This window comes from Colias philodice, chromosome 18 (genome assembly GCF_061535455.1).
Source record: "Colias philodice isolate Cphi_HAF_F1 chromosome 18, ilColPhil1 Martin Lab GWU primary, whole genome shotgun sequence".
NCBI lineage: Eukaryota > Metazoa > Arthropoda > Insecta > Lepidoptera > Pieridae > Colias > Colias philodice.
The window spans coordinates 6,830,499-6,841,609 of NC_143103.1; the positions used below are offsets into that span (position 1 = coordinate 6,830,499).

The following is an 11,111-nucleotide window of genomic DNA, read 5'->3' on the forward strand; positions in this document are numbered from 1 at the left end:
TGCCGAAACCCAGGATTGAACCGGGGACCTTTAGATCTTCAGTCTAACGCTCTCCCAACTGAGCTATTTCGGCGATATCTACATTTCTGAAATTACAAATCAATACGCATATTTGTTGTATAAATGATAAGAAATAACAACATTGTGGTAGTGCAGACAAAATCGTACCGTGTCTGCGAAGGCCTTAGTGAAACACCTCTCCTTCTACTTTATCTACACAAATATATAAAAAGTGAGATCTTATCGATAAAATTCCTACAGAACCAGAAAACTTAAAAATATCGAATATTAGAGTCAGGGAAACTATAGGTATGATTATCCTTATGATATTATGTTTTACATCCACAAATTAATACATCTTAGAAAAATAGAGTAACAAGTGCTAGCTTTGAGTTTTTTAGTATTTCCCCGCAAAGTCAAGAGTCACTATATAGCACGGCCGTAATTTATATCAGCCAAGTTCGACATAGTTTGACATGTGGCTGATTTATGGCTGAAATCCCGTTGCGTAGACGGTATGCTAATTTTTCACCAAGTCCTATTTTTCTATCCGTTGGGTTACTTACAAACTTTTAATAAACATACTTTTGAAAGCGAAGGAAAAAAGTTTAGTGAATTTTACATGCAATTACACAGTAAAATTCATGGTTTTGCGCTCGTAGTACATGGATAAAATAGACTTCATGCTAATCCAGAGTATCTAATCTACCTATTATATATGAACCAAATTTCTAATTTCACCTAGATGTGATCTATCGTTTCTATCAAACGTCATAGGTATCCATTCAATCGTTCCTACAACCATCCATAGAATAATACAATATGTATTATTATATGTATTTATAAAAATCAACACTTGACGCCTTTCATATGCAGTCCCAATGTAAAGAAGAGAGGTTGTTGCAGAAAATGTAAATAAAAATACAGTATATTTACCGGACGAAAAGTATCATTATCATGTTGTTAAAACACTTAATTTTAATTTTATTTTATAAATGTACATAATAATACGTGGGTTGGTAATACTTCGTGTGGTTAATTAAGTAAAGATCAGCCTCGAGGGAAAAGTACGGTTTCCGCGGCTCGGATATTAGGCGATGAATTTTGATAAAACATCCCATAATAAACACAATTTTAACTAAACATTTTTAGAATATTTATTGCGTTCTGTGTAATTTAATACAGAAACTATAAAGTCCACAACAAAAGGTTTTCTGACGTTACAAATATTACTCTACATTTTCCATTTATTTAAAAAATGTAGTCGTTATGTAAATATGGTCCTATACATGCATAATTCAAAATTTCAAGTATCTCAAGAACTGATGATCGTGATATTGGAAACGATTTTTTATTAATATTTTGCCGCACTTTATCGAAATTCATTGTTAAAAGCGGGGCATGAGCCGCGAAGCCCGTATCCGTGCCAATCTAGATATCGATAAATTCTTTAACATATTTCAAAAATAAAATAAAGAGAACAAGAATTTCGCGTCACGGCGAGAAATTACAGGCGCTTTCCAATCAACGTCAAATAAATCAGTAATCTTTTCATAAAAAATTACGTCCGAGCAAATTCTCTAAATACAAATTATGAAGGAAAGAGCTCGGGGTGGGTACGAAAATATAACAATGGACTCGAGAGAATTTAAGGGGAGATCCTGCCCCAGTTTCCTCGTGCGCCTTCACCGTCGCCTAATGACTCTATGGTTGAGAAAAGTTGGAAATATTAAAATGAGCGAGCACTTGTTTCGTACGTAAAACAGTTATTCCTCAAGCTTCGCGCCTCCGTCCTGCCTTTTACAATTCCCTCTAAAGAAGTGCCCTTTGACTTGGATATGTTTTTGTATTATTGCATCTCATTATATCTGTGTTAGGCTTTTGTTGTGCTAGAATCATTAAAGTGGTTTTTAAAACATGTGGTGATGAAGGTGATGGTTGATTTAACATTTTATCAACTTCTTATTGATTGGGAGAAAGAAATGAAACAGAGGATAGTTAATATTGAATCGAAATTTATTAAATATTGCAATGAGTGTTGGTAAATTAAACCTGTCTGTTTATGTTTATTGAGGTAAAGATAATTAGGATTATAATTTTTTATACATATACCTATATAAATCATATACCTATATTTTATACGTTGATTTAAATATTTTCATTACATTTATCATAATATGCAATATCGATTGAGATCTGTTTGCGATGTTTTCATTTCATCGCTTATTTCTCTTTGTTACAAGTGAATTTGGTTTGTCAAATAAAACCGGCTCATCCAAAACTTCCAGACATACATCGATAGGTTATTTTCATTGTACAAAGTGTTATAATGAGGTTATAATGCGCGATAGCAATTCGTGAAATACTATTGTTGTATTAGGCGGCATTTGTAGCAATGCGGACGTAATTAATACGTACCTATGTGTGCAATTTGGCACACGACCGAAAGACATTGAAATGAACTTAACATCTAAAATGCATTCAAGGAAAGCTAATGGTCCGATAATCCTGCTTTTGTATCGTCTTATTGTTATAGAATGCGCCTATGCGCCTTCATTTAAGTAAAAATAATTGTGAAATAAAACGAAGCCAGATTGTTTATCGAAAGGAATGATTAAATAAACATTTAAGGTACTTAGTAACATAAAAGAGAAAAAACCTTAATCAAGTATCAAAAGTAAATAACCAATTATTACAAGCAAATTAGCTTTCTCGTTGATTTATGAACTTTTGATGAATTTATTGACTACAATCATAAAGGAGAGTAAGAACTCCTAGTGAAGAGCTCGCCTCCAAATATTTAATGACTTAGAAAATTTGATCCTGCGTAACTTTATCGGAAATTCGAATAGCCATTACCTACTTGATCTTGAGAATTTGCTTTTAACATCGGAAAATTATCTAGTACTTGCTGAACTTACTTAATGTAAGTTATGTTTGGGAACATACTTAATATATTGGTTGATAGAGTCAAGGGAAACACAGTTTTAAAGAAAATGTATCAGGAATTCAGGAGTGTAGTTAATAATAACAGTCTAATAAAACTGGTGTGCAGAATTAATTTAGTATTAATTTATAGAGCTTTATACCTCTACTAACGAAAAATACAGAGTTTCGTAACGTGAAACGCACACTGTTCCGTTAAAAACGATACTAGATATTCCTTTTAAATTTTTCATAAATTTACCAAACAGTCTCCGTAACATGTTACCTGTAACAGCCAGCGCCGCCGATTGATACAAAACAAGTTCAATTTGAAAAAAGCGTAGTGTTTGCATTCAAAAGTGTCAGGATAAATTAATGAAGCAAGATTTATTGTTTGTATTAATTCGTATTGTGCATAGCGTCGCAGCAGTCACGGTGAATCAGTGCTGGTTGAGATGATTTATGTTGTTTCTCGAAGATGCCTGTGCCATCCGCAGAAATGATAAACGTTTGCAGCCTCGATCGTTCTACTTATTGTTCGGGATAAATAATGTATGCTTAGCAATTATTGTGAGACTTTGAGGCGTTCAGTCGTCATTCTATGTTTAAAATTTGTGAATTTAAACTACAATTTGTTGCCAGTTATATTTATTACGTTTATATGCTCTACTTGTTTATTCATCTTGATTTGAACGTTCCATACATTCATAACTTGATTAGAAAAATAATAACTATAAATTTATAGCATCTAATCTATAAATTGTGTTTCTCGTAACATAAAAAGAAGTAAACTTTATTAAGTACTAGCGGTCCGCCCCGGCTTCGCCCGTGGTACATATTTACGTTTTCTCTACATAAAAACCATCCTCGTACTTCAAGGAATATAATAAAAAAAGAATTATCGAAATCGGTTCAGCCGTTCTCGAGTTATGCGCTTACCAACATATTTTGCGATTCATTTTTATATATAAGACTAGCGGTCCGCCCCGGCTTCGCCCGTGGTACATGTTTACGTTTTCTCTACATAAGAACCATCCTCGTACTTCAAGGAATATAATAAAAAAAGAATTATCGAAATCGGTTCAGCCGTTCTCGAGTTATGCGCTTACCAACACATTTTGCGATTCATTTTTATATATAAGACTAGCGGTCCGCCCCGGCTTCGCCCGTGGTACATGTTTACGTTTTCTCTACATAAGAACCATCCTCGTACTTCAAGGAATATAATAAAAAAAGAATTATCGAAATCGGTTCAGCCGTTCTCGAGTTATGCGCTTACCAACACATTTTGCGATTCATTTTTATATATAAGATAAGATAAAGAAAACATATTATCCATATTTAAATAATGTGAATGAAGCATTTTTTATCTAGCTCTAATCTCCTCTTCCATTAGTCTCGGAACAAAATGTACAAAGTAAACATAACGTATTGCTACATGCATTAAAATATTATGTATTTTATAACCAAAGTTAACTTCGCTGAAATAAAAGCTACGACTGTAATTCTTTTGTTAAAAAAAAACGATTGTTGTATCCATTAGCAGTAAAATCGGTGAACTGAAAGCGTGGTATCGACGCGAATGATTTATTTAAAACCAGGATAATACAGGGCATTAGCCAAACCGCATCACGTACACACTGGATTTAGTAAAAAGAGATACGCCATTATTGTGCGGAAAGATTTATTAGTTAGTGCAGGCAGATGGCGTTATACACGACTTTTTGCGTGCTCCACCGATGTTTGGAGACGTCCCAGCTGCACTCTCTGGCTATACTCTGAGTGGCTTTTTGTGCTGAAGAAAACCTAGATACATTTATGTACTTGCGAGATTTGAACTCTATTTAATCTTATTATTTGGCAACCTGTATTTTTTTTTGCAATGCGTTAGAATTTCTTCCAATAGAGATTTAAGTAAAATAAGATTTATCTAGTTGCTAAATATCGGAAGCGCTTCGAGAAAAGAATTTTTTAACACGGAAAACATTTTACGAATGATCTTCCCGTGTAAACGAATTGAGCTTTCATGTTTTCTTGTTATTGATGAACATGTAAGAAAATTACACACTGTGAAACGTTATATTGTATTTTTAACGATAAAACCTGTCATTTACTGTTTCGTAAAAAATGTAACGTTATAATAAGGATCTCTGATTTCACTCTGGTCACGTGCCGCGGTTTATATAAGCCACGCAAACTTAGAATATAAAATTTAATTCAACGACGACATTTTCCGCGATGGTCGTGATTTAAAATTTATAAAAATGTCCTACGTGCGAGTGGTAGCTTTCGTAGGTACAGATATTATAATATGCAATAGTTTCGATGTACCTAATCCTCTCCATTAACCTTTCTTTGTAATGCAAACCAATAATAAGCTGTTAGATACTTATTTTATGCACAATTTAACATTATACACACGCATAACAGTACACAGAAGTATGTTACGGATATTAGATTTTACGGTCAGAACGGATTATATCAGACAAGAAATAGCTTTCAGTATGTGCAAACGCTGAATTAAGAGAGATAACTTAACAGTACTAACGTACAAGCTTTACTAAATTAATTCTGAACCATTTGGTATATTCGATTAAAAAGTAGATAACTATAAAAGTGGGAAATTATGCTACGTATGTAGCGAATTGTAAGACCACTATGAGTCGAAAGGTGCGGGGTAGGCAGTCAGCATCTCCACCAAATTGGATCCAAACTCACTCGTGCATAACGCGCCGTTCTACTTCTTTTCAGCGCATATTCGCTACCTTTTATTATATTCTTGTATGAAACATATTCGATCGTTGATATCGTTTGAAATCTATTTGCGTCGGCAATTAGAACTAATCAGTGTTTATTGACGTGAGTTGTTTAGTCTACCTTTAAAATTGATAGGGTTTTATTCAATGGATTCGGCGTGTTTGATTGTAAATTGTTCAGTGTATAATTGATAGTTCCTTTCATTTTTACATCATCAACAAAACGTTTAATTACAAACGTGATTACTGATTATAGAGAGACAATACAATGATACTGTGGAGATATTTTAAGACCTTTAACAGATCGCAATATCATAAGCTGAAGTGGGTTTTATTGCTTCTGCGGTATTGATATTTCAAATCAAACAAAGGAATGGTTCGCATCACGTGTAAAAAGAAAATATTTAGTAACGTAACGTCATTTTTCTATCTTAAAATAGCGCATTGTTTACGCGTTCAGCCTATTGCTGTCACGGTGGAAGAAGTTGGAGGATAGCCATTATTAGCAGGTTTATTGTTATAAACCATATTAATGGTTTTCTTATGTTTGTATCCATGGTTGCTCCAGTTTTATAGTTTGAACTTGCCCTAATTTGTCAATTTTCTGACTCAGTTATTGGAATAATAGTCTCTGTAACAAAATGGAACTTGAATTATTCTAAAATTTATTTGTTTGGTTTGAATGTTGTCCTACGAAATAGAAAAGTCCTAGGAATAAATAATATTAAGATCCTGGGTATAAAATCGACTTTTTACAATATAAGTAAAAAAGCTTTTTTTCAGCTAAAGGTGCTAACAAGCACCATGCTGAAAAAAAGTGCAATGTTAATATGATAATAAGTATACTAAGTATATCTATGCTATAATCTCACTCTGTAACAATCACTTATTATATCCATTCACTCATCCTTAGAACTTTTGCTTTATAACAGGAACATAGGATTTAAGTAATTCACACTTGAAAAGGATTTTCTCAAAGCGTCAAGAGCTTTTATATTTAATATACTAATTAATCAAAACTTTACATTAGTTTGAACAAATCTAAAGTTTTATTGTGTGGTTAAATTTGATGGTGTAGTCAATGTCGATAACATCTTCAAAGCATCACAACGTACTTGAAAATAAAGGGACTCTAGAAAAGTAAGTCGTTTATTGTTGTGGCAAGATGTGCAACGTCGTAGATCAGTCGAATCTAGTCCACCCTTCGTGAAATTATTGCACGCTCACCGAAAATAGGTCAATTGCCTCCCCATTGTGCGAATGAGAGGTGTATATTCGAGGTGTAGAGTCAAAAAAGGAGGCAAGATTCATTTAGGTGACGTCACGTTCCCGGCTTTTGTTTTGGTACCAATACTAAAATGAAAAATGTTAATGCTTTGATTTTTACTGCCTTTTGTAATTTGATTTTTACCGTCGCGATAAAAGGAGTGCTGGCACCAACTGTTTACCACATCTTTCATAGCTATGTATATAGCAACGGAAAAGTACAGAGAATTATGAAGCCAATAACAATTAAGTACCTTGTTGATTAACATCAATCAATACAATATGGCGTTAGTCATTTTTAATATCAAATAATTTGTATCGATGATGTTTTCTAAATAGTTCTTTATTTTGCTAACACAAGTAGGTATACAGTATATCTAATGGTAACGTGTTACGTGAAGCAGACCGCTCATAGGCGTGCATAGTGTCTGTGTGTGTAAAGCTATTCTAAAATAGGATTTTAGGTTTGATTTATATTCTAGAAGGTCTTCCAAAAATTGCTCGGATTTCACAAGAATTTTCCGAAAATGCCGTTGTTAAGTGTTGTATAAATGATATAATAAAAACAATATAAGTAAATATATATCCCTATTCCTCGAATTATCGGGGTTAAGAAACAACATGGTAATATCATATTTCAAGTGTTTTTCGCGACGCGACGGTAATGAGAATCTCAGAAGTAAATATTGTCTTTCATATTTCTTAATGACATTCCAATCGGCATTGCCAGAGCTTATACAATTATCCACACTAATTAGGTGTTAGGAAGTTGTTGAATTTTCTGGAGGTCTTTTGCTGCTTTGAGAGCCAACCGAGTGTGTGATTAGGAGTGACGAAGGCTTACTGGTGCCATTAACCTACATTTGCTATTTGTCGGTTTGGAATAATTTAGGACTACGTATTTCGGTACAAAATAGTTGTTTGTCTCGGTTGGAGCGGCTACTAAATGATCTGATTTATCAAATCTGTTCCATTAGCTTTCAGGAATGCATGTTCGATTCAGAGGTAACTAATAAATAATGCAATCGTATTTCTATAGGTCTACTAGTGGTCCGCCCCGGCTTCGCCCGTGGTACCTACATGTTTAAACTATCCTATCTCTCAAGTTGGATCGAACTACACATGGTGTGCGAATTTTATTATAATCGGTTAAGTGGTTTAGGAGTCCATTGAGGACAAACATTGTGACACGAGATTTATATATATTAAGATTTTAGTTGTGCAAAAACAATTAAAATAAAGTCAAAATCAAAAGACAGTTTTTTGTTATTCACTTTTGTTTTTTCGTTTGGTGAAAGTTGTGAGCGGTTCTTCCTTTTGCTCATTTATAATGCGTTAAAGTGTGCGTGAAAATAATAATGAAAGTTATTAAATTTTTAAAATAGATTAAGCAACCTTTTCAGTAGAGCTCGGAGAGAAGTATTCACTTTTAATTCCTCACTTGAAAGGATTTAATCAAGACTTTGACTGGCTTCTAGACATTTCTTTGTTCCTATCAAGGAAAATTAATTCTAAAATATAAAATGTAATTGAAGCTGAAGGAGCTGTATAAATGAAATTGTCTTGTTTTATAATTTTATAGTAACAAAGTAGATTTCATAATTTATACAACATACAACCAGGTCAAATCCCAGAGGCATGGCCAATTGATTATTATAATATAATATTATACCCATATAAATCTCCTTCCATTAATGTATAATTGTAATATCAATTAGTGTGATTAATTAGTAATATAATTAATATCAATGTAATAAGAAAATTCCTTGTACTTATAGTGGCAGATATTTCATAATTTAATCTATTTTTTTAAATTTAAGGTTCGTTTAAAACAATTAAATTTGGACTAAAGAAAGCACATGTTTTTAATATAAGTACGAACATATAGTTGTTTATTGTGGAAGTAAGTTCTCGTGTGATTTCCGGAACAAGGGAGCCAAGTGGGTGTGAACGCGAAACGTGTTTACCAACACTATTATTATGCATAACGTCTCTAATCAATTGCTGTAACTAAGACCATAGAGCCCCACGCTGTGCTTAACTAAATTGATAATTACAAACCAACGTATACCAAATTTAATAACATCCTCATATATCAGAGTTAATACGACAGATGCGTCTCAAACTCGATAATTAATCATGTAAGTAGTTCACAACTCGACGCCTGAATCTGTCGTCTACAAACTAGCCATATATCCAGAGTTGTGCCCCCGAGAACGACTTTGCACAGATCCCACGGTACTAAGGAAATGGAACTTTCTGCTTTGATAAAGTTTTAATATATTCTTCGGAAAGTTTGAAACTTGTCTCTCAGGTTATGACGGATCCGTGTGTGCCCTTCGGCTCGTCTTTTCTTTTTTCTCAACAGTTTTATTGTTACCGCGAGATTTAATCGCGGTTTAACGGAGAGTTTGTCCCATTTATTGAAATTTATCGAATGGCATAATGTAATACTCCATTCAAATATGAGGCATCAACACGGTAAAACGTTTATTCGCAGGTAAGACAGTGTACAAATATGCGCTAAAAGTCACTTTAACACATACTCTTATTTCTTACATTACACATACACATGCCTAAGTAGATATGTATAATGTATTCTACTGCATAACTTCGTTTCAGTCCGAGAAAGTGCATTTGGGAACCCATTTGTGGAAATAATCAGCTATAATTCCTCAATGTCCAATGCAATAGAGCGTGAATGCAGTTCGCTTGAAAATCGATAATTATTAAGTTTCCATCGAAACTTCATAATAGCTTATATAAGTGTTGCTCAGTGTTCATCTTTCACAAATCTTAATAATCTTATTGAATAATCCAAATTGGTTCCCTTCCATTTATTGTATAAATAATAACACAGAAGATTATAAAAATATACGTTCACATTCTTTTCTTTCATGTCTTGGTCATGAAATTTCAAAGTTGGTTGTTGAACGCTTAAGTCCCGAGAGTTAATAGAAATATTGTTTGACTTATTGGAATGAGATGGTTAATAATAGATGTTTTCCCGTTTTACTTTCCCCTTTGTTACATTATTCGCCATCATGTAATTTCGGTTTACCTCTTATGTTATATGTTCTTTAGACTGTAGGATATCCATATTCTTTTACGTATTCTCTGAACAATGTTTTGTTAACGCACAAACGAGGCCAATCCCTATATCCATTTCTGTCACTCCTATGCTAAAACCTCGTTCCGTTTCATTCGACCTGCAAGCCCACAGTTGTCCCAATGATATTTATGTTCGATTATAATTAAACATGTCCTCTTTCTTTAATGTCAGGCTGTCTTAAATTTAAGACTAGGCTTAATAATAGATTGATTATTGTTTCTAAATAATAATTTTACAAAACGTAAAATAAGTGCAATGTAAATGCAGTTACACTACCTAATCTAGCGCGCCTATTATTACAACGTTACTAAACGTTGGGGTATTTAATATCCATCCTATCATTAATAACTAAGGAGACAAGGAGACAATGTGAAATCTTTAGTGGTCAATATTTTCCATGTTTGGTCTAATTCAAATCATTACTTATATTTATTCAAATATAATTTGCAATATTTAAATATAATGTAAGCAATGTTTAAAAATTAAAATCTACAAAATGATATTTAAAGTAGGTATCAAGCTAAAAGAACGACCTTATAAAATTGAAAAATAAGAGGTTACAGGTTTTATTATCATAAACAGGCGTAAACACTTTTATTTTGTGTTCATAACCTTGATCCACTAAACGCAAGATGGCGCCAGGGATGTTTGCAACTCCCCTAAAACGGCTAGTAGGTAGCTGATAGATACTTCACCACGAACGGACGGGAACAAACAACCAGGCTTGGCGAAAACAACATAATTTATCAAGAGGGTAGAAATACTGGCAGCGGTTTTGCAGAAAACTCAGGCAATAAAAGTCACAACCGCGCGCTCGCGATGGGTTTTGATATTCCAATATGGGTTTCAGCCGTCCAATTCACTTACAGAGTTATGACCACGAAACTTGACGAAGCATAAGTTTCTATTTGCATAATCAATCATATTCCGCTGAATGAATACCGTGAAAGTGAACCTACCCTAAGAACGACGTTTACTTTTTCATAATATATTTTCTATTTGTACTTACTGCGTGTACCTAAACTTAACACAAGCGTTGGGGACGTACCTAT

At 33.5% G+C, this 11,111-nt stretch overlaps 1 non-coding gene across 1 annotated transcript; it reads right to left on the bottom strand.

The window, feature by feature from the left end:
• On the bottom strand, window positions 1–73 carry TRNAF-GAA (transfer RNA phenylalanine (anticodon GAA)). The gene has a single exon. It is a non-coding gene; the product is annotated as a tRNA-Phe (tRNA).
• Window positions 74–11,111: the final 11,038 nt, after the last annotated feature.